Below are 19,890 nucleotides of genomic sequence, written 5' to 3' on the forward strand. Positions count from 1 at the left end.
CCTATTTCATGAGTCCTGTGATTCTTTAAAATAAGGGACAATTTTACCAAGAATTGAAAGACTCTCATTTCAAAACACATCAATAAGAGAAAGAAAAGAAAAAAGCCAAAGATTAGAAGAAAACATCTGAAAATCATATATCTCATAAAAGATGTGTATCTAAAACACAAAAAGAACTCTTTCAACTCAATAGGAAGACAAACATCCTAATTATAAAATAGGCAAAATACCTGAATAAATATTTCACAAAAGAAGATATATGAAAGAGCCAAAAGCACATGAAAAGATGTTCAGTGTCATTAGCAAATTAGCACCACAATGAGATAATACTTCACTTCCAGAAGAATGGCTATAATCAAAAAGAAAATAACAAGTGCTGACAAGGATGTGAAGAAACTGCAACCCTAGTACATTGTTTGTGGGGCTGTAAAACAGCTTGGCAGTTTCTTAAAAAGCCAAACAAGAGAAATGAAAACACGTTCACACAAGTTGCATGCAAATATTCACATAAGCATTATTCATAATATCCTCCAATCTGGAAAAAACCCAAATATTCACCAGTTGGTGAATAAACAAACTATTATTTCTATACAATGAAATATTATTCAGTAATAAAAAGGAACAAAATACTGATACATGCTACAATATGGATCAACATAAAAAATATTATGGTAAATCAAAGAGACCAGACACAAAAGACTATATACTGTATGATTACATCTCCATGAAATGTCCAGAAAAGGCAAATCTATAGTCACAAAAAATAGATTAGTGCTTGACTGGGGATGGGGATACTAATGGGAATTAAGTACAAAAGAGCATGAAAGATCTGAGGTGATGAAAATGTTCTAAAAATTTGTGTATCCATTTATCAACTGATAGACATTTGGGCTGTTTCTACTTTTGTCTACTATGAATAATGCTGCTATGAACATCTGTTTACAAGGTTTTGTTTAATTACCTGTTTTCAGGTGATGTTTTGTATAAGTTGGCAAATTTACTAAAAGTCATTATATACACTTAATACAAGGGAATTTTATGCTACGTAAACCATACCTCAATAAAAAATTTTTAAATTCCCATTTCCCATTTTTTGGTCTTCACAGCAGGCCACTTGGCAGTGTAGGGTGAGGCCCCTGTGTATTGTTTGCAGGAGCAGTACTTCCTGTAAAAGACAGCTTCCTAGTCTAGGAATGACTTCTAGTACACAGTATTTGTAATACTTGTATATTCTAGAACAGTCCTTCTCAAAATGTGGTCTGCAGACCAATACCAATCTATGTGTACTGTTAACTGTCTGAGACCGTCCATAACTAGGTAATTACAGAAGTTAAGAATATGTGTTTAGAAACTTTAACAGCAATTTCACAAAACAATATATCTGCTGAATCTGATAATAAAATATTTGGACTTGTATCCTATATTGCTTAGGTTATTTTTTTCCATTTCCAGCCATTCATTTTTACTGCATTTTCCATAACAATCAGTCAGCCAATGATTGGAAACTTAATGTTTAGACTTTTTCAGTGTGTACCACTTTTCCACTATCTTACAATTGGCCATCATACCTATCAGTGTAGGTCAAACTCAACATGATCTCAAATTTCTTTTGTAAACATGCTTTGAAATGCTCCAACAACTCTGGTGGTATATTTATCGATGCCAAATTTTAAGGCCTTCTGTGTAACCCAGATTTTAATAGATGTTCATGTATTTTTGTGTTTTTATCAATATATTTTCGAGTTTATAATTAAAAACCAAAAATCTTCAAACTATATATACTTAATAAATGTACACTTTCTTCCCTTTCCCTCAAATAAAAAAGGCTTGAATTAAAAAAAATAACAAACCTAGTCTTTGAACTTCGATAAATTATGGTTCTAGGAAAGGTTCTATAAATCATTTTAAAATTAAAGTACAAACTAAACCAGAAACATGTTTCTATGCTCATTTGTAAATTAACGCAAAAATGCTACTTAAATCAATATAAACTAATATCTACAAATTAGGTCAATATAACATGATGCCCCAAATGTGTATCAAATTATTAAATCAGGCAATATAATGACTACATACACTACTTAAGAGATCTCTAGGAGAAGAGCTTCATAATGTAAGGGTCAGCAAATGGTTGGAAGACTCAAGACAAAAGTAGAACAGTAGCTATACCTAAGATCCCAGAGTGAAGTTGAGCAGCCTGAAGGCTTCCTAAGACAACACAGTCAAATGCAGAGGCATAAAACAAATCAATGACTGAACAAATCATTTTTATACTACCTGGACGAGACTGTTTAGATAATGGATACTATACAATGAGGTAATAATGAAAACAAAAGAGAGATAAACTGAATTACTGTTAAAAATCTAGACCCATCTATATATAAAAAGGAAGTTATTCAAATCCCCTAAGTGCCCATCACAAATTTGCATAATTTGAGCAAAGTGAATTAGAAAGTTTATTGTCTTTGATAACAGGTAGAACTACGGAGAGAGTGTGAAACAAGGAAATAAGTGACCTGAGTTCTACCTTGGCAATAAGACTTTAGAGGAGAACATTTTTATTCATTTCCTTATTGGACACAAATGATAAACCAGATTATTTCTGGTCCCTTCCTTTCAAGAATTCTACATTACAGCTTATTGATACAAGTACCAACAATGCAAGACATCATCACCACACACATGGAATAAATTGTCCTAAAATGTTTACTATGCCTCTTCTAAATTGAACCCTATGTGTATGGTTCATTTGGAAAATAATCTTTCATTTAAAAGAAATTAATTTCCCCCCCCAAATCCCATTTAATTACTTTCCAAATAATTCTGATAACTTATAACATATTTGACTTAAAATTTACTATATTGGGCTTCCCTGGTGGCGCAGTGGTTGAGAGTCCGCCTGCTGATGCAGGGGACACGGGTTTGTACCCTGGTCCGGGAAGATCCCACATGCCGCGGAGCAGCTGGGCCCGTGAGCCATGGCCGCTGAGCCTGCGCGTCCGGAGCCTATGCTCCGCAACGGGACAGGCCACAACAGTGAGAGGCCCGCGTACCGCAAAAAAAAAAAAAAATTTACTATCTTCATCAGTTTGGAATTATTAGTTTGGTAATCCATTCAAAACTATCATTTTCAAGAAGTTTTTCCTAAGAATCTCATTATGCTTGAAAAGGGAGAGGAGATGGATATGCAAAGTTAAAAAATGCTTAGATATTGAGTACTTTATAAATGTAATGTATTTTATAAGTGTCTTGTAAGACAATACATAAATATACAAAACATATTTATACGATGAATTTTGTTTTTATATAAACTTGAGGGGAAGAAACTGATAATTTTTAAAAATCTCATTAACTAAGAGTTAAGCTCAGTTACGCTGCTTTAAGTAATCTCTTATCCTTCTCTTACAAGTTTTTCTCCATAAAGAAATCACCACCATTAGCAGAAAGTGCAGGAAAGAATACCTAACATTTCCCCCCAACAACTACAGAAATAGTAATTAACAACTTTAACAATCCTATGCTAATTCAATTTAATCCTCTAGCTCTGAGATTAACCATCTATTCAGGCTATATTTCCCACTGGGTACTGGTGACTAGATAATTCATTAGGGTATCTAAAATGCCAGTTTCTGGATTTCTCTGATTAAATTCTAAATAACACCATTTTTTTTTTTTTTTTTTTTTTTTTGCGGTACGCGGGCCTCTCACTGTTGTGGCCTCTCCCGCCGTGGAGCACAGGCTCCGGATGAGCAGGCCCAGCGGCCATGGCTCATGGGCCCAGCCGCTCTGCGGCATGTGAGATCTTCCCGGACCGCGGCACGAACCCGTGTCCCCTGCATCGGCAGGTGGACTCTCAACCACTGTGCCACCAGGGAAGCCCTAAATAACACCATTTTTATTAGGCAATGAGTCAGCTTGCACAAGTTCATGTAACCAAAATTATGCATATATTCTGAAAATCCATATAATCAAAACTGAAAAAAGTGCTAGTAATGCAAAGATCAGAAATATATTAGAATCAAGTCTGTAATTAACTAGTAAAATTGAGATACTGAGCTCAAGTATTTTAAAGAAGTATAAGAAGTGTTTTACTAAAAGGCAAGAGACTGGCTGATGGGGCTTAATATGCAAAGGTCCAGATGAAGGTAATCTAGGAAGACAGAAGACAATCATGGAAGTTAGCCTGCTTAAAACAGAGATCTGTTAAACAGAATAATGCCAGCTGGTCTTTGAAGCACAAAAAAATATGATTAGATATTATTTCACGAGAGGGACTGCAACCCAGCAAAATAATTTAATAACTTCTAAATAGAAGAGGCTTCCTGATTATCCCAAATACCAAAGATCACTGAAATCCTACCACTAAAGCATATAAATCAAGAGTGAAGACCATTATTCTCTTTCAAAGGCTACTACTGGTATCGCCTCTTCCAGCTCTCCTCATCACGTCCTTATAAATCCAACCAATTTGGGGCATAACAAACACAATTGTAATATAACGTTATATTATGCTCATAGGTTTTTTGGTTTGTCTACTTTTGCTGTGTATATGTGTGGTTTTGTTTTGGTTTGGGGGGGTTTTTTTGGCCTGTTTAAGAATTAGTTTTCAGTGAACTTACTTTGAAAACAATTCTTTTTGATAAACAAAAAGATTCTTCAGTTTCTTATTGCTCGTATAGAAGCTCTTAGCCAACCTACACTTAACCATCACAATCAACCAACACCTTCTAGATTCCCCTTCTAAAACAAACTGACATGGGATACTAAAGGCTAATATCTCATATACTCCTCTGTGTGCCAACCAAGAGTAGGTTGGTTTGCTCCCTCACCGTTTACATCAGTTGTTATTGCAACTGTGGAATTTAATTATATCTTATCTAAACTAACAAAATATGAGTATGAAGAATTGTTTCTGTAAATATTAGGTTAAAAAAAAGATGGGATATTTTGGTATAATAAATGATTTACTTTAAAAAAGAAATGCTGTTGAATTGGGTGGGCGTGAGACTACTGTAGACGTGGGGAAAATAATAAAATATTAAGATTTGACTCACAGATTATATAATAAGTGTCTTTAAGGTCTACCTCCATTTAAAAGAAATCAAAACTTGAAATCATAAATAATACATTATGGGTATGGTTTATGCATGAAAATCTGATGCAGAGTGCCAGTCTGTGAATTCACGCATACAGAAAAGATCTTGGCCGTAGATAAAGGTTCCTTGACCCCAGCACTATGGACATTTTGGACTAGAGAATTCATTGTCTGCAGGTGGGGGTGGAAAGCAACACTGTCCTGAGAACTGAAAGATGCTTAGCAGCCATCCTACCAGTGGTTTCTCTACCACCCACTTGATGGCAACAGCAGCACCCCCGCCCAGATCTGACAATCAAAAGTGTCTCCAAACACTGCTAAATATCCCCAGGGGGTAAAATCATCCCAATGGAGACCCACCACCCTATATCAAATGACTGATAAATACATGTATATTTATATTTTTTCATTAAAGTGAAATGTTTAAGTAATCAGCTTTTAATGATTTTTACTATAGCCAATTTTTTTGATTAATTGATCAACTACTAGGTGAAATTAATGGCTTCTCTATACTTAGCAGAAAGAAAGAAAAACAATCCTTGAATTGGTAAAGTACCAAATAAGATAGCTTTACTTTATATATGATGATAGTCCCATTTCTTCCACATCTTTTCTGAGATCAAGACAGAAGCACAGAATTACTGAATTAGTCAGACCAGGGAGAGGAAAAGGAGGCAGCAGCAGCAAAGGGAAAAAAAGAAATATAAGAAACAATTTCCAAATGGTTGGAAGAGCAGCATGAGGAAAAAGCTTATTATCTCTTGACTATGTAGTCCTATTATTGCAACATTTACTGCAGGCCTATCCACTACCAGACAAGAGAGGTTCCTACGCATAAACTCCAAAAAGCTTAAATGTCTACTATTAGATGAGTCGTTATGGCAAATTATGATTCACTAATTTATGATGTTCAAAAAAAATAAGGTAATGACAACATTATATGTTGTTAAATAAAAAATAAGTTGGTTAACTATACTCCAATATAAAATAAAAATTTTTAAAAAACAGTAACTCTAACATCTATCAAATAAGTTGTTTTACCTCTTAGAATATTAAATATTTATTTTGTCACGTAATGGGATAACATATGTCCGTGTCAAATATAGCAAAGTTACCTAATGACATTAAAAAAAAAAAGTTGGAGTATGATAAAATCATGTAAGTAGACAGTTGGAAATATGATTTGTACATACAAAGAAAATGATTTAACAGTAAAACAAATTATTAACAGCATTTATCCCTGATGTTTTATATTTTCCATAATTGCCACAACAATATTTCCTTCATACATATTATTCTAGAATGTTGTCACTCCCCCTATCAAGAGGTAGAGTCTGTCTGTGTTCCCAGCTCTTGAACTTGGGCAGACCAGCATGACTGCCTGGATAAGTAACAATGTGTGGTTTCCAAAGCTAGGTCATAAAAAGTGATATGCTTAGCTTTCTTTCTTTTTTGGGACACCTGCCTTTGGAGCCAGCCCTGGGGTACCATGTAAGAAATCCAACTATCCTGAAGCCACCATACTGGAGAGATCACAGAGACTGAGAGAGGTGCCTAAGAAGCTATATCTCAGCCTTCAGTTGTGTGAGTTCTCCCAACTTGGGCATCAGACACATGGGTGATCTAGCCTTCACATAACTCCAGACGAGAGAGCCCACATGAGAACCACTTAACACTCCAGACGAGAGAGCCCACGTGAGAACCAGTTAACTGAGGCAACTCCCAGAACCCTGAAAGAGGATAATAAAATGATTATTGCTGTTTTAAACTACTATGGTTTAGGAAGGTTTGTTATGACCAATAGACAGGAACCAAGGTAGAATGTGTTGGGAAGAAGAGGGGGAAGCTACACTTGTTATTTTATACATACTTTTCCATTGCTTAGATTCTTTTCTATATAATAACTTCATAATTGCAATTTTTAAGTCCCTAGATCTCCCACTGTTCTGGTAAAATAAAAGAGGAAAAACCTGAGCTTATCCTCAGAAGACAGTGAACCTAAAATTCCTACCTATCATCTACTCTGACCATTCTGAACTACTGTCATTACTACCAGCATTCTATAGCAAAAATATTTGTCAGGAACTTAGACTCAGCAATCTATTGAGTGCTAATTACTATTTTTAAGGGTGGGTCAGAGAAATTACTGAATCAAGAATAACTCAGATATAGTACTGAGATCTGTAACTCAGGATTGAGTCCTCCTTCTGATCCTATCAAAACCAAACTGTGAGCTTCCTAAAGTCTAGGCCTAGGTCTTACATGATATGTAATCAATACTGGTTGGATGAATGAGACATAGTAAACGAACTATGAAAATTAAAGGGGGAGAGAAAAGAATTCAGAGAAGGATAAGCCCATAGGAGACACAAGGGCTTTACACTTCAACTAGGAACCCAATTCATACACATGAAATGAAAACTAAAATATTTAAAATGTGACATACAAGTAAATACAAAAAATTATATAAACTAGTAACTGAGTATATAAGTGCAGCTCATATACGGAGAAAATGACTGGTCCAAGTGTGACAAGGTTCACTGGAAAATGTCTCCTCAGAGAGAGAAGGCTTTAAATGGGTTTTATGAAGAACATTTTTACTGGAAAGATAAGGCTATACCAACATATTAAATGGAGAAAGTAGCAAATACCAAGAAATAAAGGCTGAAAACATACAGCAGGAAGAAAGGTAATTTACCTGAATGTCATACAGAAAACATCTAAGAAGATAGAATGCTGGTAAGGGAGGGAAAAAAATGTTAGAAAACCTTAAAAAAAAAAAAAAGCACAAAGATAAAAAACTGAAATATAACACAATTCGAACTAAGGTACTTCTTGAATGACTTGATGAAAAGTGTTTGATGAAAATTATTCTAACAGTACTGTGCACCATGGAATAGAGCAGGGAAAAGGCAGGAAGGCCAGTTTTACTGCTGCAATCATCTCAGCAAGAAGTGATGAGGATGGCAACTACAAATGTAAAAAGGAAGAGAATGATCTAAGAGACATGATGGCGCAAGAATCAGCAGAACATTGCTGATAAATTAGATGGGGGAGGAGGGAGAGAGGTACGAAAAGGAAAGTACACTAAACGGGTGATTTAAAGGTTTTAAATGTAGGAACTCTAAGACCAGAGGTAAATTTTAACAAGAAAGGAAAAAGATGACAGAAGGAAGAAGACCTGGATAGAAGGAATTTTAACTAAAAGGAAATAGGCATTTGTGTCAAATGCAACTAAGGCCTACAAAAGGATTAATTGAGAAAAACAAATCAACAAACAAAAAATAAGTTAGCTAGGAAGGGATTACTTCCAACATATGAAAATTCTATTTACAGAAGAGGAGTAAATACCTTAGACACAAAGGCAGAGCCAACTAATAATAAGGTGTGCCTTAATCTGTGCCAACCACTCTCCTAAGCACTTTACAATATTGCCTGATATGCTCACAACAATCCTATGATATGGGTACTTACATTTATCTCCAATTTACAGATGGAGAAACTGAGACACAGCAAGGTTTAATAAAGTTACAGAGTAAGTTGTGGAGGTCAGATGTGCACCTGAACAGTCTGGCTCCTAAGTCCATTTCCTCAACCAGCTCAATATTCTAGGATTAATTAAGACTCTGAGAAGACTGATGACAGACCCCCAAAAAGTATGTAATTAAATTTGTGAGGGCAAAGTTTCAAAATGGCATACTATGAAAAAATCTTGCTTAATGGATCCAGAAAACTAGAATAGGAGAGAATTTATTGGGGAAAAAAAAAGAAGGGAAGACTGCCTTAAGAGCTGGAATGTGAAAATATAAAAGTTTAAGAAAATGAACTGATGATATAACCAGAAAAGACTCGATGTTTGGGCATAATATTGGGTTGGCCAAAAAGCCCGTTCGGGTTTTTCCATACGATCTTACTAACCATTAAGTATAACATCTAGAAAAACAGTCTTGCTTAAGCAGAGCATATCCCATGGCACAATTTAGTGATATAAACAGTTATAGAGGATGGATATGCAATGTTTAACATAATGCAGACAAATGTTGGGGAGAAAACATTTCGAGTTTCAAACAGGTATTTAAGATTACCAAGCACTCTACCACAGAACCAAACACGTAGAAGGTTCTCAGTAGGTACTATGCTTGTCCATGCATTTTTCAAATGTTCTGAGAACCACATTATTAGAGTTATCTAGTATGTTTATAAAGGACGCATACTCCTAGGCCCATCTAAGATTTTAGGAACCTGGTAGTGGAGCTCAGCAAACTAAAATTTTAATACTCTTTCCAGGCAATTCTTTTGAACAAAAGTTGCACTGCCTTCCTTCCTCTGCTGCAGCCTAAGTGTTAAAAGTAAACACTCCCCAACTGTTTCTCTCCTGTGGCTTTGTATTGACTCAGATCTTCTAGGTTCTTTCACTGCCTATGCTTGACTTGTGTTTATTTCTAAAATTTCAGTCCTGGTTTGGTAACATAATCAAGACTTGGTTCTGGAGTTATTAGCCCTGAAATCCATATCAACTTCAATACTGACATTGGGTGGGGGAGCTCTAGTTCTTTTCCCTGACATCATAGATTTTCTTTTCTTTTCTTTTTTTAATCTTATTTATTTATTTATTTTTGGCTGTGTTGGGTCTTAGTTGCAGCACACAGGATCTCTAGTTGCGACATGTGGACTCTTAGTTGTGGCATGCATGCAGGATCTAGCTCCCCGACCAGGGATTGAACCCAGACCCCCTGCATTGGGAGCATGGAGTCTTACCCACTGGACCACCAGGGAAGTCCCTAGATTTTCTGTTAAAAATAAAATATGGTGTTGACTGGACACTGGACTGACCCAATATGTCTTTTACCTTTTTATTGAAGTGTAGTTGATTTACAATGTTGTGTTAGTTTCTGGTGTACAGCAAAGTGATTCAGTATATTCTTTTTCATTACAGGATATTGAATATCGTTCCCTATGCTATACAGTGGGACCTTGTTTATCTATTTTATATACAGTAGTTTGTATCTGCTAATGCCGAACTCCTAATTTATCCCTCCCCCTCCCCTTCCCCCTTTGGTAACTATAAGTTTGCTTTCTATGTCTGTGGGTATGTTTCTGTTTTGTAAATAAGTTCGTTTGTATCATATTTTAGATTCCACATAGAAGTGATATTATATGACATTTGTCTTTCTCTGTATGACTTACTTCACGTAGTATGATAATCTCTAGGTCCATCAGTTGCTGCAAATGGCATTATTTCATTCTTTTTTATGGCTGAGTAATATTCCATTGTGATATATATATATATATATATATATATATACACACACATGCCACATCTTTATCCATTCATCTGTCAATGGACATTTAGGTTGTTTCCACGTCTTGGCTACTGTAAATAGTGCTGCTATGAACACTGCGGTGCATGCATCTTTTCAAAGTAGAGTTTTCTCTGCATATACGCCCAGGAGTGGGATTGCTGGATCATATGGCAACTCTAGTTTTAGTTTTTGGAGGAACCTCCATACTGTTTTCCATAGTGTTTTCAATTCCCACCAACAGTGAAGAAGGGTTCCTTTTCACCACACTCTCTCCAGTATTCAATATGTCAATTGTTATGTTACCAGATCTGTGTTAAAGAAGATGCTCACTGTTACAGACTCAGCATCTGAATTCCTGTTTATTGCCCCTAAAGTAAAGAGGCGCAAATGTCCTGTCTTTGTCCTGATTTACCGCAAAAGCCTATCAAGGATGGAAGATATTTTCTAATCACTATGCAGACAGGGTCTGTGAGAATGCTCCAGTTTCTGGAATTGTGAAGGAGTGAGTTCTTCTAAGATGTCTTTTGACCCCAACGGTGGGACAAATGGTGGCCAAAAAGCTGTCTATTGATATGACGTGGAACTGAAAACAGAGCCTCTTTATTCAACAGGGATGCTTCATGATAGCAGCAACTAGGATCTTGAAAGAAGGGCTTCTAGGTACTTTCATGCTTTAGCAGATCTGTGATTCAGATTGTAGAATCTGAAGCCATGTCTCTAGTGTTCCCTCTGGTTCTCTTTCCTTAATCCTGGCTAGTTCTGTAGTCCTACTGTGTCATCGTTCTGGTTGGCCTGAGGTGGCTAACATAAAAAGCTAACACTAAATTATACTGGGAGACTTCTGCCATTTCCTGAAAATTATTTGATCCTTGAAGGATGACATTCAATTCACCTTTGTATCCCAGAGTACCTACACATGCACTGCTAGACTTGACATATTTAACTGAATGCCCTGTTCAATCCCTAGAAAAGAATCCTCCTCATGTAGAGCACCCAAAGGCATTAGCCTTATATGAAAGGTGACTTCCTCCTGCATCCTACTCACCAAGGTCATGGAATAGGAACACACATCTAACTCATGGTCATGCAATGCATTCAGATTTCTCTCTCGCCAACTGAACTAAAAGAAACACACTGTCACCATCAGGAGGTAAGCTTTAGCTGAAGGAAAGATCAGTTCAAGTCAGCAATATGGCAAACCAAATCCACGTGCAAGTCAAAGTTATGGAGAAGCAGAAACCAAGAAAAACTATAGCAAGGCAAATAGAAGTGGAAGGGAGAAGTGGGAAACGTAGATGAAGCAGACCTGTAAAGAGAAGGCAAGACAAGAAACCATATATCCCCAGAATGAGAGGCAGAGAGACTAGCTTCTCAGATCCTGACAATTCTCCCATTTGCACAAGGTCTAGTTGTTCTTTATCAACAGAAAAGAGCTAGATCCCTACAACAACCTCTCCTTGAAGCCAAACAACTCCTGATTAAAGCACTATTTTTTTTAGAATGTACACCGAGATAAACAAAAAGCTGGCAACAGATAAATCCAAAGAGAAAAAAAATTGTACCAGGAAGAAAGTGAAATTTCAGATAGCCAGCAAGTTCTCTAAATATGAATTTTACTTATCAGGAAGAACCACCAATATTTACCATATTCTTATCAATGAAACAAATTAAAATTTAATTGATGTTTTCAAAGCAAATTATCAGTGTTGACAAAAAAACTGTCTCAAACCCAGAAGAGACAAAAACCACATGACATATCTTTTCTGTTAATATATTTGAAAATATTTTGTAAGCCTACTTAAAGCAGACCTTTGTTGTTTGAGGTCTGTAATAATCAGTAGTACGTTGGATTAATAGCCTCATCTTTGAAGACAGGCTTTATAACTCATAGCAGCTGATAAAGAGGAGGCAAAGGCCAGCCCTGTAACTAGCCTTTAACCTGACTGATGGTCCTTTCTTGTACCTGGACTAACAATAGTATCTTTACCATTTTTTTTCTTCTAAAGATATTTTCTCTGAAAACAGTCTTTGAACTGACTTTCTTTGAAGAGTATTCCCATATAACAAATCCCAAAAACCGTAACATGAGTTCACAATAAATTAATCCAACAAGTTTGCTTCAACACTGTCAAAGACCAAACTAACGCCACAATAACAATAATTTTGTTTATCTAATACAGATTCTAGCATACATCCTCTCTGGCAAGAAATATATCATTTAAGCCTTGAATTCATTTAAATCATACACATTCGATTTACAGACATTTTTAATATTATTGTTAACTTTTTACTAAAATGTTTAATAGATACTAATATTGTAAATTTTCAATTAAGTAAAGCTTGCCAATTTTTAAATTCTCATAAGAAAGCTTAATTGGAATTTTCCATAAAAACTTTCAAGATCAGCCTCCCTGGTGGCACAGTGGTTAAGAATCCGCCTGCCAATGCAGGGGACATGGGTTCGATCCCTGGTCCGCAAAGATCCCACATGTCGCAGAGCAACTAAGCCCGTGCACCACAACTACTGAGCCTGCACTCTAGAGCCTGCGATCCACAACTACTGAGCCCACATGCCACAACTACTGAAGCCCATGCGCCTAGAGCCCGTGCTCCGCAACAAGAGAAACCACCGCAATGAGAAGCCCACGCACCGCAACGAAGAGTAGCCCCCACTCATCACAACTAGAGAAAGCCCACGCGAAGCAACAAAGACCCAGTGCAGCCAAAAATTAATTAATTAATTAATTTAAAAACTTTCAAGATGTGCCAAAAGAATTTCCAAACTACAAAAGGCAAAAGAGTGACGTTACTGACCCCAAAATTGGTATCTTTCTCCTTATGCTGACAAAACAACAGAATTTACGAATAAGAGGAATTATTTAATCTCTGGGGTGATAAGAGTTCTGTATCTTGATTGTGGTGGTGGTTACAGAATCCACATGTGATAAAATGGCAAAGAACTATACATACACATAGTACCAATGCCAATTTCCTGGGTTTAATATTGCACTAAAGTTATGTAAGATGTAACCATTAGGGGAAACTGAGTGAAAGGTACAGGGCCCTCTCTACTATTTTTGCAACTGCCTGTGAATCCATAATTATTTAAAGATTCCACTTATACGAGGTACCTAGAATAGTCAAATTCATAGAGTCAGAATGTACATTGGTAGATGCCAGGGCCGGGGTGTGGGGAGGAGGAATGGGGAGTTAGTGTTTAAAGGAGACAGAGTTTCAGTTTAGGAAGGTGAAAAATTTGGGAGATGGATGACGGTAAGAGTTACACAACAATGTGAATGTACTTGGTGCCACTGAACTGTAAAGTTAAATATGGTTAAAATAGTATGTTTTATATTATGTGACTTTTACCACAATAAAAAAATATTTTAAAAAAGTAAATAAACAATTTTTAGTTTAATTAATAACAAAAATACCACAAATATAAAAAAATTAACCTAAATACCCTGTTTAGTAGACTGGAAAACTGAGACCTAACCAGGTAATACACACAAACTTTCACAGTCAATAACAGAGTAAAGGCACCTAATTGATATGCTGTTGACTAAGGAACATAAGATTAGAAGTAACCACTAAGGAACATAAGATTAGAAGTAACCAATCACTTGTGGCCATTAACAATATCTTGTTTTACGGAAGATAATCAGGTCGGTTGATGCCTGGGTTGCATTAAAATGCAATCAGTATATATATTTTTTAACTATTATACTTTATTTAAAGGAAAAAACTTTTTCTGAGGGGAAAAAATCTCAAAAGAAATTTATATTTAACCTTAGAACTTCCACGTTTGAAGGAATATGAGTTTTTTGAAGAGCATGACACAGTATTCCAAATAAGATCATGCCATCTTTTCAAAGAGGTCTTCCTCACACAACAAAGTGAACAGCAACTATTCTTGTCCCTAATGGTTCTAAACAGCTACAACGTAAAACTAAACACAGGCTATCTTTGACTCCAGAAAATGGATTTTCAACCAAATAAAGATAATATTCAGAATAGCTACTTTCAAGTTCCCCACAGTGAACAATTATGTTTCATGAAGGCAAATGCTGGCTAAATTAGTGGTTGCAAACTACAGTCATAATATAGCCTCCTACAAAAATTACATTCTAACGTCTGAACTGATACCTTAGATATCATCCTGCTTCCTCTACACAATCATTTTGGGTAACATTTATCCTTATGAGACTCAGTTTGGTAAAAACAGGGCACTCTTTCTCCTCCTTGAGAGGAATGCGACACAGATGTAAATCAGCATATGTATATCATCTACCACTTTGGAAAATCAACTGAAGCGGTCAGGCCACCCAACCTCAAGTATAAACATCAGCGTGTAAATAAAACTGATGTCTGTCTAAAGTGGCTTCCAGATCATACAATGCAACTATGCAATTGTTCCAATAGCAATGTAAAGAAAACACATTACCTGAAATGGAACAAGGATTCAGATTTGTGGGGGGGAAAAGTGAAAGAAGCTACACAAAGTTAATAGGTCTTCAATGAAGTTACTGAGAAGATAAGAAAAGTCAGATTAACAAGGGGAAATCTAGGTTACAAACATAAGAATGTATTAACGGGGCTAGAAAAGTGAATTTTAAAATTGTAGCCTGAATTAGGCAGTAATTTAACTAATATTACTTTTTACTTTGGGAGAAAAAAATAGAAGCCAGAGAATATGGAAGCATTCTTCACATAGCAATATACTTTAAAGTTCACAATTCTTTACTTTTGAAGACATTACTAACAACTGCAACTCTCACAGATTAACACCCAACCCTCCTTATCTATACTAAAGAGGCTTGTTTGGCCTACCAGCACTTTGGCATGGCTAAGGCATAGGGTCTGGGATTGGTAATGATAAATTATAAGGCAGGAACCAGAACATAAACTATCTGGTATAACATGGTAATTATATAGTTAACATTTACGATATGCCAAGAGCAGTCTAAGGACTCAACATCATTCTAAGGGCTCACAATAATCCTATGAAATAAGGAGTATTTATTCCCTTTCAACAGATGAGAAAACGAAGGCACAGACAGATTAAATCATTTGTCTAAGGTCACATAGCTAGTAAGTGGCAGAGCCAAGATTTGGACACAGGTGGAATGATAGTTTGGATTTATCTGAAAGGCTAAGCAGCCAATGAAGGATTATAAGCAAAGGAAGACCAATATTCAAATTCACATTTTATTTTAGCAAGATCAGGTAGGAGTGAATAACTACTAAGGAAAAAAACTGAAACCTCAAAATTAGTTAATAGACTGACGAGGAAAGACAGAAATGATGAAGGCCTCAATTAAGGGAATAGCAATAGAATGAAAATAATTGAATAGATATATACAGAGGATATAAAATCAACTTATGATTAGAAAAGGGAGAGTGAGGATGATTCCAAGGCTTCACTGACTAGGCCCAAGCCAACAGCTTCTCATTTTAATCATACTATTACTTTATCAAAAGCAGAAAGGTTTAGTATTAAATCATCCTCATATCAGCAAGAGCCACAGTATTTGACTTTCTCCTCTCTGAAAAATGTGACTAAATAACTTACAATTACTGCCACTTGGCAACTCCACACTAATTGTTTAATATGCATACAGTAAAGACAGCTATTAAATATTTTCAGTAAATGACACACAGACCATCACTGAACATAACATGGACAGAGAAGCTACAGAGAATCTGTGAAATTTAGTAAACGTTCTTATAATCAGCACTTTAAATTTAAGAAAAACCTAAATGTCCTTTAAATGGATTAGAATCATTTTACCACTTATAGGAAGAGGTGTGTAGACACCTCTTTTAAGATTCAAAAAAAGTAAAACTCATTACTTCAAAGTTAAATCGACTAGGTTCTTTTTTCCCCTTCTGTCTGTAAATGTAAACAAACAAAAAAACCCCACTATCCTTATAGCCCAAGTCAAGGATCTGTAAATTACTACATTAGGATTATAATAACCACTGGAAAAACTTACTGCAACTTCAACCTTGTTACCACTGTAAGGGTAAAACTATGCTAACGCCAGGGCCTTCCAGTAACTAAATGCTCTTGGAAAGTGTCCAAAACAATGTATAGTAAATTTCCAATTTGTCTCATCTAAGATCAAGAAAAACAAGTTATCTAAAGCACTGGGTTATATTTAAATAGGCTCTATGAGTTTTACATCACATTATCTCTCAGAAAATCTATACTCTTTACTTAGGATGGGACCTAAGACCAGTAAGTCACCTGGGGGGTAGGGGGTGGGGAGGGGAAGTTGCACCTAGGAATTTAATCACATATTACTTAATATTATTTTCAGAAAAATTTCAATACCACTAGCTTTCTTTTTGAGAGAAACAGATTTTGGCAGAATCTGCTAAAATCATGGTTTGCAGTGATACTGAAAATCTCCATAGCTTCTATAACGTGGACAACGTGGTGGTGCTTACTCTGGTTTCTAGCTTGAGCCGTTTTTTAGAGCCTCCTATTATTTGTGGTTCAGATTCCTTTTTTATGGGTTGCATGCCTGATAGATATACACCACTATCATACAAAAACAAACATAAAGGTGCTTTATATATGTGAGTGCATATGTGAATGTACATACATGACACTTTAGACAAGCTGTGATTTCCACTCATAAACAACTTTTTTTCATAAAGTTCTAAACTGAGAAGTAAAAGCCAACAGTTAAGAAAATAATCTAACCATACAGCAAAGGGAGCTGTAAAATTAATTCTGGAAGCCAAAAAAACCTAAATAAAGCAGGTACACAAAACAAACCCAACCTATTTTCACTGAGCATTTTTAAGTTTACCTATAAATGTTAACATTTTTTAAAAGTTGAGGAGTATACCAACTTTCATTTACGAAAAATGACACCCTAGGATAAATTTCTAATTCCCAAGAGAAATAAGTCAAGTTTAAAGATCTGCATACAAAAATAATAGAAGAGCTGCAAAGAAATGAATCGAAAAAGCAAACATGGTTTTACAGGAAACATGGAAGCTATCTGAAACATTAAAAGTGGAATGGACTTATTATCAATATAACAAACAAAAGATCCAAAATGAACAAATTAAGCATAAATACTCCCCATGTGTTTAACTTCTTCTGAAACAAGCAATGCCATACCAATCAATACTTGCCACAAATATTGCCATAAATTGGTCACTTCTATCTTTTTAAATGATGAAACAATGAAAGGTTTGTTGAAATATATTTATAACTTACCAATACTGAGCTATTAAGTTTCTATTAGTGACGCTTCCACTAAGGATTTGTGCTAAAAAGACTGAAATCTATTCATACAGCAGTGAAAAATGAAGCCTCACTAAAGACATTCAATATAAAGCTGACCCCTAAAGGCTCCTTGATGCACGTTTGCAACCACAGTATTCACAGTATGCAGTACACTAGCAACAGATTGGTTAAAAACAGTTTGGATTTTCAACCTCCCATCATACAGGCAACATTTTTAGAAGCAGTCACATTAAATAAATATGTCTTTCACAGTTACGGGATGAAATTTTAAGCTTGACAGGCACCAATGCCCTGATTTTCTACTTTTTTCGTAAACCATATGACTTCCACATGCTGAGAACGTATTATGCTTTAACCTGCAGTAAAGGCTTTACAACATTTTAATGCTCGGTGCCTAAAATGCAACAGAAGCACCCCACCCCATCGAATACAAGGAATATATCTGGTTTCAACAAAACCACTAGTCAGAAAAAGTTTAATGAACGCCTTTCCCAGTAAGTAACTTTGCATTTCCGTAGAGGAAAACAAACAAAAAGAAAATCTGAGGTGAGGGTGGGTGGAAGAGAAAATCTTCTTATATTTTAATATTTTTCCAACTCTTAACAAACATTTTAGTTTTTTTATTTCTAAAATAATTATTGAACATTTTAAAACACTATGTCTAATAGAATATCTTTCAGCAGAAAAACACTCTATTATGTAGTTACACAGGATTTTTCTCCAGTTTTTGCAAAGTAACATTTCAGGCTAAAATAGAAGGTTAAAACAAATAATTCTGGAAATCCTAGTCTATAGCAAACTGAAACCTCAACTTTATATCAACATATTGTATGTTCTAAATTTGAGATTTAGAATACACATCAATTTTTTTTTCTATTCAGGTCAATCTAAATATATATGCTACCTCATGTTTATAGACAGCTTATCTGTGTGAATGACCAACTGCAGAAATTTCAAATCAAAGGTATAAAACATACCATAAAATTACACACTATGTGACTTTCAGTTTTTATGGTATCTAAGGTCCTTTACTGATAGGTTCAAGAATTGATAAGTTTGGATATGTAAATACATTAAATATGTAAATACATTAAATTCTCAGCAGTCAAAAGAGAAATTATGCCAAATCCTTTAGTTATTTAAAAGTCCATTACACTAAAAATCTGTGACAAAAGAATGGTTATTGAAAAACTTATATTTCAGACCGAAAGAAGTACAAATTATATTATCTTAAATCTCCTGGTGTAATGTTTTTAAATATTAAAGACTGTGAGAAACAAGAGATGTTGCAATCCTCTTTCCTTTATAACTCCAATTGAAACTCGGAAGAAAAAAAAAATCAGAATTCAAATTTGCCAAACTTGACTTATACACATAATTCAACTAGATCTATCTTAGTTCTGCAATTTTAAAATAAGTTTAATGCAAAGCACTGCGATCTTGATGTGATAATTACCTGTGGAAGAAATGCAAAATAAAAACAAATGCAGGTCCTTTTCATCGAATGATGCATTTTACAACAAAACCAGTAAAAGCACAACCACGTAGCACAAACTAAATAAACATGCACAGGAGGCAGCATGTCCATCCAGGAAGAGAAATGTACCACGCCAAGAAAGAAAGGAAAGAAGGAGGGAAGGAAGGCAGACAGGCAGACAGGCAGGCGGGCAGGCGGGCGGGCGGGCGGGCAGGCAGGGAGAGAAGACAGAGGTTTCTATACCTGCAGGATCCCAGAGAAATGAACTAGTCACATCACTCTCTCCTACATGATACGTACGGTTTTTTAAAACTCCAGGGTACATTAAAACAGCAACCACTCTATACCACCATTCAACTTTCCATAGTACAGTATCTTTAATGCCAACTGCATTCTCCTCTTCACTCACCCAGTGTTTCCTCTCTCGTCCATACCAGCTTTCAGACAAATGCGAGACAGAACAGGGTGGGGTAGAAGAAAAATACAAGCAGCGCCTTTCCGCTACTCCCCCCGCACCTCCAACAATTTCCAACAGTTCTTCCTATACTACGAAAATAAGTCGCCCTATCTCAGGATACACAACAGTCATTCTGTGTCTTCAGTAGACACACAGAGGCGCGTACACATGGCAGCACTCCCGAAGCCCCACCCCCAGGCCCCCGAATCTTAAGTACTGTTTAATCTATTGAACGCGAAGACCACAGAGAGATCCCTCCACCTACTGTTTTGGGGTGAGGGTGGGTGGAGG

The 19,890-nt window shown here is 35.8% G+C and overlaps 1 protein-coding gene across 6 annotated transcripts in view; it reads right to left on the bottom strand.

Annotated features, from left to right (window-relative positions):
• HMBOX1 (homeobox containing 1) overlaps positions 1–19,890 on the bottom strand; it is a 176,637-nt gene that overhangs the window by 155,685 nt on the left and 1,062 nt on the right. The window lies entirely within an intron of this gene.

This window comes from Orcinus orca, chromosome 6, assembly GCF_937001465.1.
Source record: "Orcinus orca chromosome 6, mOrcOrc1.1, whole genome shotgun sequence".
Lineage (NCBI taxonomy): Eukaryota > Metazoa > Chordata > Mammalia > Artiodactyla > Delphinidae > Orcinus > Orcinus orca.